Below are 18,089 nucleotides of genomic sequence, written 5' to 3'. Positions count from 1 at the left end.
CCACAGCAAGGAAGCTCTGGTGAAAGTGCTGGAGCTTTTGTCAGCGCGATTGGCCCCCAGTATCAATGACGTATGGACAAGCACCTCCCTTCTGCTGCTCACTGAGAGGTACGGGGACATTTCACCTAACCTCTCCCTCCGGAGCTGCAGAGAGATCCTGAGGTAGGGCACGCTTTGGCTCAGCAATTGCTGTTCAGCTGCCTGTGGTTGCTGCTCTGGGTTGTTGGCCCAAAGAGGAGTTACTTGTGATGCAGGAACTGTGCCATGGCCCCGGAATAAAAACATCCCCATTCTGATCCAGTACTAATAAAGTGAAAACAGAGAAGTACAAAGAAGCAAGTAAAGGAAGAATTATTTTTGCTCCACTGAGGGATGTAAGGTAGGTTGCCCTCTGTACACAAGCAAGCTTCCAGCAATTACTGGAAACAGATTTGACAGCAGCATTTTTTTACAATTAAATCAGAACTTCCAAGTGTCATGTAGTGAAATTGGAGATTAAAGTTGGGAGACAGGCTATTTCTTCACTTGTTCAGCTTCCTAAAAACAAATGTGGCTTTATTATCTTTATTTTTTAATGTAAATTTCAGTAGTTCGGATACAGATTTTCCAATTAACAGTAGTTCATAATAAGCATTATTCTTTCAAGTATTCTTTTGTCTCTGATCTCCCCTTTAAAACGAGCATGATTGATGTGAGGTGCTTTCTTGCCATTGAGGCATGCTTAGCTGGAGGAGCAGAGATGTACCATGCGGAGAGTCACGACTCCAGGCACAAAACTCCTCTTGTGCAGTTTCTTTAGTAATTGTAACTCACGGTGGCCTAAGGTTTACTTTAATTTATACCCCTAGATTATGTTTCTTAGATAGCGCAATGTAGTGAATGATTAGTGGGCCGGGGGATCTCTGCCCTGGCTTCCATATATTCCTGTCGACGCTGCCGGGGAATGGTGGGGTAGGAGAAGGCTGCCTTGTCAGTTTTGTTCAAGATGAGCGTTCCTGGGCTTTAGCAGGGTCGTCCTGCAGCTAGAAGAGTTTTCAGCTGCCTGCTTGCCTTAGAAATCTGTCCATTATCTGTTATTTGAACTACATGTCAGGGTTAGGTCATATTTTAGTTTCTGCCCTGGAGGGCTAGCAATTCCAGTATCCCTACTTCGCTTTAGTGTATCGTGTGCCTATACTGCAGGCTCGCACCATTCTGAAATTATGTGATGTTGGTCCATCAAGAGTTGCTAATTAGAGAAGACTCGTGGAAAAACCTGATGTACGTGTTTCAGTTTCCAAAGTTCCCTGAACCTTTGGCGTATAATTCATTACCAAAACAACTGAGAGCCTGCGCTCAAAATGATGGGTTAATATTATACTGCCTTTGTCAAGGCTTGTACTAGGAAACGAGGAAATGAAGGATTAAACATCTGAAAGAGGAAAATTTATCTCCTCCTCTTCTCTACCGTAGCTTGTTTTGGTTTATTTTTATGTTAGGGTCAAGAAAATTATTCTTTTATGGACTTAATATCTGGCTTCTTCTTTTAATCCGTAGTGCACGGGATGGCTAAATATAGGAATACACATACAATATTTATGTTGCTGTGAGACAAAGATCTTAACTCTTAACTTGGCCTGATCTGAAAATAAAAGCTTTTGTGTCAGAGTAGCTCTTTTGGCCAGAATCCCTATTGTTTTCTTAAAGTCTGTAATCACTGTGCTGCAGCCCCCAGTATTAATGATGCTTACAAGTACCTTTTTCCCGTTCCCTTTGGGATTAAACTGGTTCCGTCTAAACATCATATTGTGTCTTGATAAACAACGGTGCTACACTAGGCAAAGCAGTGCTCATTTCATATGTAATGTTCAAAATCTCACTCCTTTTTCTAGGAGTGCCTTTCTTAGTAGACTGTTGATTCTTAATCCTTCACCACTGAGTGAGCCTACATTTTCTCTCAGATACTCTCCGTGGCTGTACTTCTGTTGTTCTGAAGAGCCAGTAACTAGTGAACAGCAGACAGTGTCTTGCAGCGCTCAACCACCTGCTGTCAGAGTAGGTCACTGGAGAAACTGTGGCTCTTTGCAAGTGTGTCCTCTTGAAATCGGGGCCACGGGAAGAAAAGGTGAAATGTGAAGTCAGTGAAGTTCAGCAGCAGCTCTGGAGAGGGATTTAGCTGATGCAGACTTTGAGGCAGTACCGATGAAAATCTGTGGAAAGCTGAGCATCAGAGATCACGGGAAATTCTCCATTTCTACTTGCCCAGTAAGATCTTAACCACAATACATGCACCTTTTGAGGTGAAGAAGATCCCCTTGTTATTTTGAAACTGCTTATAGTTTCAAGTGTAATGTCACATGGTAATACCATCGCTTTGATAAGAGGGTTTCTTTCTTTGGTTTGCTTTTTGCAGGCGCAGTTAGGGTCTCTGCTTGTGTGTTGCAACACAAGTCAACTCACCCATTCTTTCCTTCAAACTGGACAGGGTCAATGTGATTGTTAGACTGCAAATATTTTGATAAGGGCTGTTTCGACAACATGCAAAAATACTTCCTGCAAAGGATAAAACAGCTGAAGATAGAAAAAAAGATCTAATTTCCTTGGGACTTAATAGGATAGAAATTTTAAACCCTTGATTAAAATTTCTATCTTATTCTGGTTTTAAGCATTTTGCTTACTTTCTCTTTTCTCTGTATCTTCAAGAGACAAAAAATTATTAAAAATAATGCACTAAAAATACTCAAAGGTTTTAAAAGAAGAAATTTTAATGGAAAAGCCATTGTATCATTGGTAATTGCTTTTACTTCAGTAAGTTTCCCTTGAAAAATTCTAGTGTTCTCTGTATGTTGAAATGAATGTGGGTATTCTGCAGAGAAGTAATTTGGAGTGAATCCTTCTGCTCTCTTTTTTTCACATTTGCCCTTCCCAATCTCTACAGGATTTACCAGAAGACAATACATTGACTTGGTTTTTTACTATCTTTTGTGACTACGTTAGTATTCTAACATTGACTTAGTGTCTGAGATTGGGAAGAATTGACTCAGAGCAGCGTCTGGCCAGTAGTCTCTAGTGCAGGTGACGTGTCAGGGAAATTAGAAATCTCTCCTTTTTAAAGCTCTTCTGTGTGTAAGTATCTTAAGTTATTTACCGATGCTTTAGTGTTAATTGCACAAAATTGTATCTCTTTCAGATGGCGTTGGTTGGTTTATTGTTGTGTATTGATATTTAGGATAATTGTGATGTCGCCTGCCATTAGCATGCTTGGTCATCAGGGAGGCATGGAAGTCCTGAAGTAAATAACTAATATCTTGCATCCTTTTTCTGTTGCTCTAGCTAGATAACATAACCTTTTCTGGCCAATATTTTTATAAAGATGTTTGACCCATATGTCAGGTAATGGCAAACCAAAAACCTAATCCTGCAAACTGTGAAACTTGCTCAGATAAGCATTTTACTGACATGGAGATTGCTGAGGTGAATCGTGACTCTTTTGCATGTAGTAAGAGATCCATGAGCAGAATCGTTGGCTTTCAGAAGTGTGAAGGTGTCCGACAGTTATGCTTTAAAATCTGCTTCATCTTTATATGAAGAATTACTTCAGGAGAAAGCAATCCTATGTGCCCTATCAGAAACAATAAGAATTCTCCAAAGTGTTTCTTTTCAAAGCCTTTCAGAAGTCTTACTATGCAGGGTATGCCTCTTCTCGTGTCTAAACTAATTTTCAAAGGTCTTGACTGGGCTGTTTAGTCTGACGTGCATCACAGGAGTCTATTAAATAAAATATACATAGATTAAAATTCCTAGGAAATTACCTTTTATTTTTATTATTTTATTTCTTAATTAGTAGGTCCTACATGAATAATATAAAATTGTGTTTCAAAAATGTTTATTCTTCCACACTGATACTTTCTGCTTTTCATTAGATTAGCCTAGTTTAATACTCTGGCTCTCATGCACTAATAAAAAATACATCACCGTTTGGCTGGAACTATATCAGCAGGTATTTAGGTCCAACCAATTGATATTAGGAGTTACTCAGTTCCTAAGTAATGCAAATATTTCTACTGATCTTTCAACAAAGCTGTAACTTTGTATCTCAACATCCAACTTTGTATGTTAAATATCAGGTACTCCATTCTGTGGAAAATTCCCTGTACTTTCAATGTATTTCCCTGTATTCAGCTGTAAGGTGTTCCAGAGAGGCTAGATCTACATGATGTAGAGGTTCAGCATGGTTTGGTTTCAGACTCTGAATGTGGTCACCCTTGCCAAATGTCACCTGTGATATTCATTTAATTGGTAGTACTGAACATTTGCGCTGGGATGTTACGAATGTCCTAAAAAGATGGGAGACCCAGGTTACAGTCCCCTGCCTCAGTGTCTGAGTGGCCAGCTGGTTACTCTGTATGGAGAACTTCAGTGGGTATGTGCGGCATGAGTAGTTTTCAGAAATCTTAATTGCCTATGCTGTTGCTTTGATACAAAATGCAAGACAATAAACTGAAGGAAGTAATTCTGGTCTTGCGTGTTTTGCTTTTGATCTTCTGAACAAATTGAAATGTACTGTAAATTGATCAAAGTTAGGAAACTCAAGCCAAAAGGTATCACTGAAGTGATGCCCCTAGCAAACCTGGTAAAATACCACTTGTAAAATTTTTGAGTGCTCCTCTTGTAGTTTCTTGCTTCCTTTTTATGGCCATTAACTACACTGTATTGTTTCTGGCTTGCAGGTTATTATCCCACCCTGACATTTGCATATGCTGAGTCCTTATCCTGTGTCATACCTATACTTTCTCTCACATCATACACATACATGCACACCGCATTCACAGAATACATTCATCGCAAGATACTCTTCAGTGTCAGAAAGGAGTGTGCTGTAGATAAACATACATTTGGGAGCTTTAGATGCCCTGACTTTGAAGGGAGTTAGGCTCCTTAAGGTAGGCATAGGCTCTGTGTTGGGTCTATGCTTTATTTTTTTCTTACTCTGATAGTTTTGATTTATAAGATTCTAAAGATTAAAAGGTAAAGTGGTGAGGTTGGTCAGAAGGGATGAGTGGGGCTTAGTGACTAGAAATGGAAGTATTGACAATAATTGAATCTGTTCAAGTGTGTTGTGATTTTAAAAACCTGTTTCTTTCACACTAACATCAAAACCAAACAGTGCTCAGATATAGATAATTCAGTATTCTCGAGACATTAATTGAAAGATCAAGCACCATAAAGCAGCAATGCAAACTTCCTTAATTCAGTCTCGTAACTGTGTATCATCCCTGGCCTGTACGGGTAATTTACTGTAAATCACTTTAATTCTTGTCCTTCCTGATAACACCGTACCACATTGTCAATTTGAAACACTGCCTGCTCATTTTTGCTTGCAAACTGCAGTGTTTCTTTTACCATGTATACACACAAAGATTTCAGTATATATTTGTATACATGCAAACTGTATGCCTTATTTGCAAATGTATCTTGGCATATGTGTTTTCCAACTAGGAATGCGAGTGGATTTTGCTGGTAGGACTTTACAAGAGGTACATGCATTTGTATTCAAATAAAAGTTATTTTTGAAATCTATTTGAAATCATGCTGGTTTTCTGCATGCAGATTCCATATTAGAAATAAAAAATACACTTTGGTTTTACTAGATTTATGGACTCTGAATTTTTGATATGTAAATCTTATTTACATAGATCTCAACTGTAAACATCAGGAGATAGTTGTCCTGGTTTTCAGATTACTTACTTTTTGTCAGAATGAGTCGAGCATGCACTCAGTCAAAAGTGTGTGTATTTTCTATTCCATGTGTCATAGACCAAGAACCTAACCAGAGTTGTTCCTGGTATTTATCTGCAATTTCAGTGAAGCATAACCTTTTCCATTATCAAAAACAAAAGGACCAAAGTGATACATTCACATCTAACTAATGAGTGCATGTGGCTTGGAGGACAGAAAACCATCTTTATAGCCTGGGGCAAATTGCACTACTGCTGATTAATAAAATGCTGGTTGTTACTGCAGCTTTGTATGAAATGGGTCATCATCAGGCTTTGCATAACTGGCTGTATGATGGCTTTTTCATCCCTTCAGCTGTAAAGCAAAAGACATGTGTTTAAGCCACCTTGGAGTTACATTTTCCCCACTGCTGGGCAGTTAGCTAACTGTGAAGGATATCTACCCCTCCTTCTAACTGACTCAGCTCAGCCAAGCAGACGTAATGTGCTAGGTCATGTCAATTCAGTTGTTTCTGGTCCGTACCTTCCTTCAGGGATGCATGAAAGTGTTCTGAAAACATAAATATCTAGAAGGTAGGTATATTTCATCTGTAGAAGTGATGTAGTCAGTTATATTAGTCTACAATTTCTATGAGGTAATGCTTGAGGCTTTGCACAGCTACACTCTTTCATTTTAGTGCAGCACTGGTATTAACATTGACTTCTACACCACAAGGTACTAGCAGAAGTCATCCCATCTGCCTTAGATGTTTGTGAGCTTTTTCCCTTACCAGGAATACGTTCATCTGTGGAGGACAGCTCATACTACAGATCTAAATGGAAAATGGTTAAGGTATACATGTGATAATGGGCAAAAAAGAGAAACCAAGTTCAAGTATAACTGGGATATTTTTTTTCTGAGAAGTAGTAGTGTGTTGCTTGACTAGAATGCTTGCTTTATTTACAGAAAAAGACTCCCATGTCCTAGCTTGGAGGATGGTGCTGGCTCTGCTAGTTGCTTGGAAGAAAAAGTATGTTTTGGAATGTGACTGTAAAACATGCATGGCATTTTGGAGGCAATTAAGAGATCCTGAGCTTTAAGGGAAAGTAATTCATGTTCTGTCTAGTTCTGGTAGTGTTCATATTTCAGAGAAGATAGGGTTTTTATTAATAGTATTAGGAGTAATTGATTGTGATTGTGAAATTAACACTATGATGTGAGTAGCTACAACACGCTACCTTGTGTAGGAACTACCAAGCTGTTTGCTTGGTACCAGTCAGTTCCTTTGTCCATCATTATTCTTTGAATTTGTGCTCCTGCATTTTTAGATCTTTTTGTCTTTTTATTGTGGACTGTCAGTTTTGGTCTGATCTGAATTTTAGAACAAGAAGAACATTCAAATTATAAATTCAGAATATTGAAAAAACATTTTTCAGGAGACTATATCAGTGTAAACATGAGAAGTGGTTGTAATTGAGCAGCTTTTGCTCTGGCAAATAAGAGCAAGTATGTGTGGGGAGGTGGCCTAACACCTAGAGGCTTGTCTAGATGGGATCACCACAAAAAGGCACTTTCAGTGCCAGCTGAGGACGTGAAGATGAGAGCAAGCAGTGGGGAGGCCACCCCCGTGTCACGGTGGTGGAGGTTTGGCCTTTCTGGGTATCTTCTGCGTGGCTCCTCCGCAGGCTAATGCAATTCCGTGGTAGAGGAGAGAAGTGGCCATCTATAACCATTCATTTAGAGATGGCCTTTGAGTGCAGGCACAGGCGTTTGGTGTGGAGTAACAGGAGTCCCCTTGTTAGTGTGCACTGTGTAGTTCATCTGTTTGCTGGTAGTGTTTGGAGGTGTATATTTAGGATTAAGAATCAGAAAGTCTCAGTTGCTAATTCAGCTCTGCAAGCCCCCGGTGTCTGGTCACAGACAGGTCATGCTAGTCTTTATCTTGATATGCAAATATTTAAAATGAGAAGAACATCTGTTAACATCATAGGATGTTGTGTAGATGATTTAATGGTTGTAGCAGTCTGAATTAGGTAAAGTGCTGTGATAATGCCACTAAGATGGCTCTAAGCCACCAGTATGATGCAGCTGTGAAAAAGGCTAATGTGCTTCTACGATGCATTAGACATATTTTTGTAGAGAGAGGGAGAAATGCTAATAGCATTTCACAAAGCCTTTCTGAGACCTCATCTGGAATATTGGCTCTTTCCTTAGAGTGAACAGAAAGATGGACTTAAATTGGAACAGGTGCCAAAACAGACTACTAGGCTGATCAGAGTTAACAGAGTATTTATCTTTCAAAGAATGAATTAGAAGGCTTTTGTTGTTCAGCTTAGTCAAATGAAGGTTGAGAAGGGCTAAGTTATTCTTTGTAAACAAATTTATGGGTAAACATCAAGAATGGAGAACTGTTTCAGCTGAAGTATAACCATTTTTTCTAGTATTGATACTATAAATTGGTCCTGAATTAATTTAGACAAGAAATTATAAGAATGTTCCTCACCATTTCTTCTGAACAGGACAGTGGGGTAAAGAACCTGAACAGTTTGAAGCCTGACTTTAGTAAGCTATACAGGATATTTTATTCTAGAATGACTATAGAAAGTTTATGGGATGAGTCTTTGGATTTGCATTATTGAAGTCTCCAAGGGCTCTGAAGGGAGGCTGAAACTGTTTGTTTTCATTATGTTTATTTGGCACTAACAACGTGCTTCAGGGTTTCCAGCGGTTGCTTGTGGATAAGAAGTATGTTTTTCCTGCTCTTCTCCCAAACCCTTTAATAACAGCTTATTTTACTTGTTCCCTGTTCTACCCCCCATCTTCTCACATTCACCGTGGGACTGATTACAAGATCTGGGATCAGGAATGAATGGCTCCCTCTCAGGAAATAGAGGATAAACCAGATATTTTTATCCCCTTTTGTTGTGTGATGCATGGTCGACTTCCTGTGATCGTTTAGGAGAAGTTGTTACTTGGCAATTGTTAAAAAAATGCGCAACTATTGCAAAGACATAGGACATAGTGCCCTCAAGCTCCGTCTCTCCTTCTACGGTATTCTATAATTATAGCCTTTCCTATAGCTATTTTGCCTTTCGTAGGGTATTGAGAAGCATTTTGTGGTGTTCAGGGCACACGGAGCGGAGATACTATGGAAACTTGAGAACTGAACATTGATCGTGTGGTTGCCTGCAGTTGGACATCCATCCTGAAGGGACCATCCTGCATCTCTCAGCTATGCTGAGGCACACACTGAAATGCTGTTGGTGATCCAGGCGAGGTGTTGCGTTATTTCTGCTACCCAAACTTTGCTGTTTGGTGCAGAGTTTTTCTGTCACGTTGTCTGAAGAATATATTTGCCTTCTCCTATGCCCCAAAAGGATCGTTCTCAGTGAGTGATGCCTTGCAGTCTAGTTATCTCTCTGCCTTTGCATTTGCAGCATTTCTATGAGAAAGCGGACTTCCAGGGAAATCAGCATATCATCAAAGACCTCAGATCGAAAGGGGAAATACGGAAGGAAAATGAGATGTGAAATTCTTTCACAGGCTCTAACTTTGATATTGAATTAAATAACCAGAATGTGGGCAGGAAGTAGAGGATGATAAAGAGCAGCACTTCGATTAGGTTGTCTTGTTTTTCAGAAAGCCGTGCAGCCTGAGAGATGCGTAGTGTTTATAACACATTCATGGCATAGCTGCTTCCTGGTAAGTGTGCAACAGGAAGAAGTGTTGTTCTTAAATTAGTAAGTGAAAAAGCAGCTGGTAAAGGATGGGCTACAGCTTTCTAGATTTTATTCTGGACAGGATTTAAAGAGAAAGTTTCTTTTCAGCATTTCACTGGAGACTCAGATTAAAAAGTAAAATCTTAAAAACTTCTTACATTGCTGGTTTTTTTAGGCTCAGGCCTTATCATGCCACCAGATTTTCAGTTGACTGTGAAAAGGACTCTACTCTTTAGGTGACTATTGTTATAATAAAAATTAATTCTTATAGGGAACCACTGTAATATAAACCTGAATGTTTAGAAAATATATTGTTAGGCAGTGGAGAACTCTTAAGAAAGCAAACTAGTTAAGTAAGATACTATTCCTGCTTTTACCAATAACTTGCTGTGTGGTTTTATCCATACTACTTGACAATGAGACAAATAATTTTGAGTAGCTCATTAATTTTATAATTTGGGCCAGTTGAATGTCACTTTTGGTTTTTCCCATAAAAAGACTAACTCCCATTTAGGATGAATTCTGTTTCAAAAATGAGTTGAGTTCCCAAGTGTGTACTTTAACTTTGCTGACTAAATTTAATAGCTAGTCTTTTGAAAATTTTAGCCATAATATTTATAGAATAGTAGACAGTTAAAAAATGGATGTGATTTATAATTTGAGATGAAACATGAAAAACATGCTAAGGAATGCATTTTAATGGAAGGGGCTTATACTGTGGTAGATTTCTTTCCTGTTCAACACCTTACAGATCGTCAATCTGGGGGGAAAAAAAAGCACTGAGACCTTGTGTTTCCTGGACAACTGTGTGACAGCAACTGTGTTGTTTATGTTTAAACCATGGGATTATCACTAATACTTTCAGATGGTCTGAAGCGAACTTCTAGCAATGCCCTTCATGATGAGTTCCTATAATTAATGGTTCCTGAAACTACCAGGCCTCCAGCACTTCCTCTCTCCCGCAGCTCTCTGAAGTGTGAAGCTCAAGGATCAAAGAAATGTTAACTATATTGGCTTTAGGCTGTACAAAGTATAAACCCTGATCACTTGTTTGCTGAAAAGTTCTAGGACTTGTCTGTGTGAGCAACATAACTAGCATTAGCCAGACTATAATTGCTATAGCCATAACACTAAAATCCTCTTACTCTAGTAAGAAAGATGTTTTGAGGTGAGCTGGGCTTGTTTTGGATGAAGGTTGTTAAGCCAAAAACCTATTTATTACAAAAATAAACCCACCCTAGACCCATTCATGGAAGATTTCATAGAATGATAGAACAATTTAGGTTGGAAGGGACCTCAAAGACCATCTAGTTCCAACCCTCCTGCTACAGGCAGGGACACTCTCCACTAGACCATGTTGCCCAAAGCCCCATCCAACCTGGCCTTGAACACTTCCAGGGATGGGGCAGCCACAGCTTCTCTGGGCAACCTGTTCCAGTGCCTCGCCACCCTCATCTAAACTAGTGCAGTGGTATGATTCTGTCACCATTATACTGGTAAATTTTTTGTGCCGGGAAACCACCAGATGGTAAGAATCGTTATTTGCCTTCAGTCGCGCAGGTCCTGGGGGGGCACAGGCACTTATTGACATAATGAAGTGTGGCTGTTGAATGCAGCCAGTGGCACAGGATGGGACAATTCTTGGCATCCTACGGGTAATCTGGGGGGGAAGATGATGGACCTTTGTTTGTAAATGATTCTCTTGACCTTTCTGACAAGGAGGTATGTGTGGGTGAATGAAGCATCTTTTTCATGTCACTGGTGATGGAAACTAGAATGTAAACACCGTGGTATGAGGGATGCCAGGAGCTTGTGAGGAGGAAGAGAAAATAAACAGAGGAGAAGGGTTCCCTAAAGTGAGTGCAGGCAAATACTGAAATTTGTTTTATGTCATTTTGGTCAGTTTACCAGTGGTTTTTTTGTGGTTTGTTGTTTGTTTTGTGGGTTTTTTTTAAATTTTTTTTAATTTTAAATTCAACATCAATGTACTACTAATAGTTACAGATATTTAAGTTACTGTTACCCTAACTACCAAACAGATGTGAACATGCTGATGAATAGGAGAGACTGGGACTGTCAACTTTTGAGACACGTCTAGGATCACCAGTGATAATTGGCTTCTGTATGAGTTACAGCCATTGGATTATTCAGGTTTTGAAGCCTAGTTCCAAGGGCATGATTCATATTAACAGCCCTGCTTCCACCATGAGACATGACAGTGGTGGATTTGCAGGGTCAGGCCATACTGATGACTGAATCTCATTCTACCTTTAACACCAGTGGGCAGTATACCAAATTGAAGAACAAGAGATAGTACAACATTAAATATATTGGTGTAACTGTTTAAGACCTCTTCAGAAGAAATAAGAATAAATACCATCGTACGTTATCCTGACATGTACCTTTTAATGTTGAGTGTTTATCAGGAAGATCCAAGTATTTTGAACGTTTTTACTTCCCTGTTGGATTCGGGGTCTAATAAAGATAATTAGATACCACTTTCAGCATTAAAGCTTACTTAACACAGTGTGGCTCAACAGAGAAATGAGTGTTTTTTTTGTAAATAGTACATTCATTGATGATATTGCACTTACACTTGGATGATATTGCATTTATACTTATATATCGGACACACACAAAACATTTGTTGAAAGGCCGCCTTGTTGTATTGTACATAAATACTATCCATCATTTGTTATTTAAATATGAAAAGTAACTTCCATATACTGTCTTTATTTCGGATAAATCAGAGGGTTATTTTTTCTTTTTAGCTTCAGTATTGGAAGAATCAAGATGTAATAGAAATTCCCATTTAGTAGACACCTTCTAGCACTGAATCATTCATCTGTACTCATTAAGTAAAGTATGCTGTTATTAAATGGCCATTCATAATACAGTAGCAGCATAGGAGGGATATGTGCCTTCTTCGTGGAATCTGCATAATTTCAGTGGAGGTTAAGATTTTTAAATCAAGAAGGAGGTTGAGTTGCACAGGTTTTATTACAGGCTGTGAGAATCCTAGAACTTAACCTCCCAGGCTGCATGTGAAAATTTCACCCTGAAGAGAGGCTGCCTCCCTTCACCTCCTGAGCTAGTACTTGCTCCCGCTCTCGCACACGTGCTTGCACACACACATGCGCGCTGGTCAGCTTCCTGAGTATTTCAGTGCGTGGCACATTGAGGGATTCAACAACAGACCCTATTAGTTGTTTGGGAGGAGTAAGATTTTGGATGGCAGTGGAGCACAAAGGTAGATGAGAGAGAACTGAGATCGCTGTTGTCACCCTGAAGGAATCAGGTTGCATTTGGTGGAAAGGGAGCCTGGACCTGCTACTTGGTTAGATAAAAGGAGTGATGTGACTGGCTACTGTTTTATCATCATGAGAAAGGGAAGTATAGTGGCTCAGAAGAAAAAATGAAGAAAAGCTGTGTGACTTTTTACACCATGTAGAAATAGTGCAAATGCTGTCCTTGTGAAAGAAACGCAAGGCTTAGGCACACAGAAATTTACCAGCAGGTGAGGCAAAATGGCATGTTAAGTGTGCTGCGAAAATATGACGCTATGTGTGCTGGAATGAGGTAAGATTGAAAGAAGAGGGAATAATACTGAGAATAAGCTGAGGATAACAATTAACAACAGATCTGTTTTTAAATCAAGAGTGACCCTTCCAGATTCTTATTTTTCCAGAACTTCTGTCTTCTGGACAATCAACATACAGGTTGCACCAAACAAGATTATAAATCTTAGGAAGCTATTTGCAAATATATTCACTTACATCAATTTAGTATTTTCTTTTACATTCACCTCTCTGGTATACCAGTCATGAATTGTACTAAAGCTAAAGAAAAGCTCTTGCAGCATTTGTAGCATGTGTGGGTTGTGCCCCCAAAGTACTGATTATCCTGCACAGAAAGGCAACTGAATTCTTCATTATTTGAAACCTGGGTTGTGTTTCAGTGAGGAAATTATGGGGAAGAGGAAGGAGCAAACATAGGGAGATGAATGGAAGAGGAGTTGTATGATGTAGGAGAATTTCTAAAATATGGGAAAAGAAAAAATTGGGTAGAAGGGCAGATTAGTGGGAGATCTGACAGGTTCAGGATACTGATACGTAAATCCATGTTAGGAACAATCCTATGGCTAGCTGTTCATTTTCATTGATACCAAAAAGCTGAGATCACCTGATCAATATTAAGGTTTGTGTTACCTCTTCTTTTCAAAAGATGCCTGCTACAAATGAGGGTGATGTCATGAGGTAATCCAAAGAACTATTTTTGTGTATTCAAAGGTGGGGAGAGTGTTCTTAATTGAATTCTCATCATATTTGAATTTATTACATAATTCTGACTTCTGTTTGTGTTGATTTAGTTCATATTCTGTTGATACAAACTTTATTGTTACCAAGCCAAATATTGAAAGTATTCTAAAAACAGGACTTATGCAATAAATCAAACATCTTTTAGTTTGCTTTATTATTTTACATCTTGTGGGAATCAACCTGTCCCAAATGTATAAAATCATCTTAAATTCAGCCTTAACCTGGTAGATACTTATTGAGTGCACCCTCAGCAAGTTTGCCAATGGCACCAAGCTGTGCGCTCTGGTCGACACGCTGGAGGGAAGGGATGCCATCCAGAGGGACCTTGACAGGCTGGAGAGGTGGGCCCGTGCGAACCTCATGAAGTTCAACAAGGCCAAGTGCAAGGTCCTGCACATGGGTCAGGGCAATCCCAAGCACAACTATAGGCTGGGCGAGGAATGGATTGAGAGCAGCCCTGAGGAGGACGACTTGGGTGCGTTGGTGGGCGAGAAGCTCCACATGACCCAGCAGTGTGTGCTTGCAGCCCAGAAAGCCAACCGTGTCCTGGGCTGCATTAAAAGCAGCATGGCCAGCAGGTCGAGGGAGGTGAATTCTGCCCCTCTACTCCACTGTCATGAGACCCCACCTGGAGTACTGCATCCAGCTCTGGGGCCCTGAACATAAGAAGGACATGAACTTCTTGGAGTGAGTCCAGAGGAGGGCCACAAAAATGATCAGAGGGCTGGAGCACCTCTCCTATGAGGACAGGCTGAGAGAGTTGGGCTTGTTCAGCCTGGAGAAGAGAAGGCTCCAGGGAGACCTTATAGCAGCCTGCCAGTATGTGAAAGGGGCCTACAGGAAAGATGGTGAGAGACTGTTTATCAGGGAGTGTAGTGACAGGACAAGGGGTAATGGGTTTAAGCTGAAGGAGGGTCGATTTAGATTAGCTGTTAGAAAGAAATTCTTTACTGTGAGGGTGGTGAGGCACTGGAACAGGTTGCCCAGAGAGGTTGTGGATGCCCCCTCCCTGGAAGTGTTTAAGGCCAGGTTGGATGGGGCTTTGGGCAACGTGGTCTAGTTGAGTTGTCCCTGTACATGGCAGGGGGGTTGGAACTAGATGAGGTCCCTTTGAGGTCCCTTTGAGGTACCTTCCAACCCAAACCATTCTGTGATTTTGTGATTCTTTGTCTTTGGTTGGCTCGTATGTTCTGGCAAAGATAGGTGAAAGTATGTTATCATGTGCTTTCTTCCAGGGGAATAAAGGTAAGTACACTTATCCTTGGTAGACAGTGCCAAGAAAACCCTGTTCTTAATTGAAAACCATTCATCCCTTCTTCCCCCAGTAGTTACTATTGACTGAATCAAGGGCTCTTTTGTCTTCAGAAAGAATGATTTAGAGAAGTATTAGTAACTCTGTATTAACTGAAATGTAGAATGAGTTTAGGTGGAGATTTAGACTCTAACTTACTTTGGGTTCTTTGTAGAATGATTTTTTTTTTAAAAAACGATTAAAAAAAAAAGTAGATGGCGTTAATCTAACATCAAGACTGAAGTACCTGCAGTCCAGAAAGCCTTCATACAGCTGCTCGACATCTAAATATGCAGGTGTCTATGTTTTTCAGTGGCAAGGGATTTAAGTGCCTAAAGTTCTACTTCTGCACAGATGGTAGTGCTGGTTTGGCTTGTCTTCTGCCCAAGTCCTTTTGGGATCCTGAAATTATGTGTTCCTACTCATTAGCCCTCGTACAGATCTCTTTAATGCCCATCATTACAAGTGAGTGCTGCACAAAGCATAGCAGCCACAGCTATGGCCCACTAGACTCACAAAGACTGTGCAAGAACCAGGAAAGGAAATATGGGAAAGATAGGGAGTTGGTTGTTGAGAATAAATCTGAATATTGCTAGGGCAAGAGGCAAACGCAGGAGGCTGAGTAGGTGAGTGAAGCAGTGGGAAAACCATTGGAAGGTGAAAAGCAGTGCGGAGAAGAGCTAACAGGTGTGTGAAGGGGACAGAAAGCTGAGAGACGACACAGAAATTAGAAGGAAAACTAATATACGAGAGCTGGAAGCTAATGGGAAATGGGATTCTGATTGTGAGGAGGGGAGAGGGCAATATATTGTATAATGAAGTTGATGACAACGAAGCAATTACTCTAAAGAGGCAGGGAGACAGGACTGAGATCAGAAATAGGAGCCTGAGCCTGATGACAAGGAGCGTGAGTGGGGTGGTGGCACAAGTCCCCAGGATTGGCAAAGATACAGCTTGGATGAGAAGGAGAGGTGGCCATGTTTAGAGGGAGACTCTGGGTGTCCATATTGAACAAGATGGAGCTTCTCGTTTTCAAGGGTTACTGTCTTTAAAAGAGCTGGAAATGAAACCAAGCTCAGAAAGCTGTCTTAAAGCGTGTTGGAATTACAAAGAAGCACTGCAGAGCTGGGAAGGAGAAGAATTAAGGTTGTCTAGAACGTGTTAACTGAGCTGCCTTGGACATACGCATTATGATATAGTTTTAAATTATATGATCTCAGGACTGTATGGTCTTTTCTACTAGGCCGGAAGTGTATGAAGACTGTACAGCAAAGGAGGCAGGTCTTTGAACAGTTACCCTCAGTTGCTGTAGAAACTCTAAGACAGGTGGTGAATGGGGCAAAGCGCCACAAGCAAGATGTGTTGCCTAGTTGAGGCAGATGAATACAGCTTCCCCAGAAAATTAAAGTATTCTATAAGGCTAAGTACTCTGAAAAATTAGTTTTAGGAATCTCTGTTTGAACACTACAGTTTGTAATGCTTCTAATTCAAAATTTGCATTCTGTGGCATCATACGACGTACTTTGCAGGGGACTATAATGCAATCTGTTGTTATCTGTGCGGTGACCATATGTAATTCAGTTAATGTGTAGATTTTCAGTATTCTCTTTTCTTCTAGCTGCTGTGTTCACTGAAAGAGGTCAAGGTCCTGTGGAAAAACATTGCATGTCATCACCTAATAAAAAGCCAGGCAGACTGGATATGAACAAGGAGATGCAATTAACTCCAAATACTGAAAAAATAAAAATAGGGGCTTCTGAAGTGCTTCCCTTAAAAATTTATTCGTTTCCACCTCATTGGACACCTTTCTTATTTTAAGATTTTAGGGTTGTGAGGATGTTAGCATTTATATATAGCTTGTTGCCTTTTGGGGGTTTTTTAGGTTTTTTTTTTTAATGGTATGCTTTCCATATATTTATCCTGGATACACAATGTGAAAAGAAAATGTAAAAACTAGGAAGCACAATTACAGTCAGTTTTTTAATTTCCTTTGCCTGGTGAAATCTTTGAAAAACAGTACCTTGCTTACTTTTTCAGTTATACATTTAGTTGTGTGATGGAGAATATGAAAGATCGTTTTCTTTTGATCTGATGTAATAGTAATTGTGTTTTAGGGGAACTGATTCCATCTTGGTTTTCTTTCTAGTCTGGTTATATTTTGACCATGTTCAAACGTAAGGCTGCAATTACTATTTAAAGAGACTAGTTTCAGTGGTTGTGTCATATCAAATGCATTGCTTTTCTACTCTGTTATTGTTAGATGGGCTGCTCTAGATTAGATGGTCTAATTCTGGAAAATTTGAATACGTGCAGGTGGACTTTTGTGTCAGCAAAGCCACACTTATTTAATTGGAGCTCCATATGTCTGCAAAAATTGATTCCATATGGTTGAATAGCACATTTTGAAAATGTTTCTTTAATTTATACTAGTGCCAGGAGAAAGTAGAATAATTTTACTTTAACTAAGTGACAGTGCACCTGTACCCAAACCTTCTTTCAGTTTTTAAAGTGGTAATTGAATATGTAGGATTTTCTTGTCACACGTTAACAGTTTTAAGGTAACTTAAATCTGTGGCAACCAAAGCCTTAACTGTGTTGCTGTCTGTTTGTACTCAGAAAAAAAAAAAGTGAAGAAATACACCTAAATCATGCACTCCCATATTCTACTAGGTTGAATTTACATGAGGTTTCCCACAGAAAACTCTTTCATTTAAGGTTGTGCTGAGTCTAAAAAAATCAAATAAACCCCAGTCCTTTTGCAGGGAAAAGAGCTTTGCATTTCCTTCTGGTTAAGCCAATTGATGGGAAATAATCCTGTTAGAAAAGCTGGATATCTGAATTTTTAAACTGCTGACAATTTGGGGCAATAAGAGTTGATATAATAAAGAGATGAACTTAGAAGGAGGTATGTAAATTGATTTTTTTCTTTGTTTTTTATTGTACACAGGTACCTAAGGATAAAACTGGCCTGAAGGGAAAATCTGGGGGAAACTGGGGAGCTTGACTGTTCTTGCACCTGAGTAAGTGAATGCTTATCTGGAAATCAGCTTTACAAAATGTTAG

At 39.7% G+C, this 18,089-nt stretch overlaps 1 protein-coding gene across 4 annotated transcripts in view; it reads left to right on the top strand.

Moving 5' to 3' along the window:
* TBL1X (transducin beta like 1 X-linked) overlaps positions 1-18,089 on the top strand; it is a 203,448-nt gene that overhangs the window by 41,469 nt on the left and 143,890 nt on the right. For 3 of the 4 annotated variants that reach the window (XM_054828345.1, XM_054828370.1, XM_054828361.1), the window contains one exon: positions 17,974-18,046. The exons of the other annotated variant lie outside the window; for it this stretch is intronic. The gene's annotated coding sequence lies outside the window, so the exon portion shown is untranslated. The remainder of the gene's footprint in view (positions 1-17,973; positions 18,047-18,089) is intronic. 4 annotated transcript variants of the gene reach the window in all.

This window comes from Grus americana, chromosome 1 (genome assembly GCF_028858705.1).
Source record: "Grus americana isolate bGruAme1 chromosome 1, bGruAme1.mat, whole genome shotgun sequence".
Lineage (NCBI taxonomy): Eukaryota > Metazoa > Chordata > Aves > Gruiformes > Gruidae > Grus > Grus americana.
This window is presented reverse-complemented; position numbering and strand designations above follow the sequence as displayed.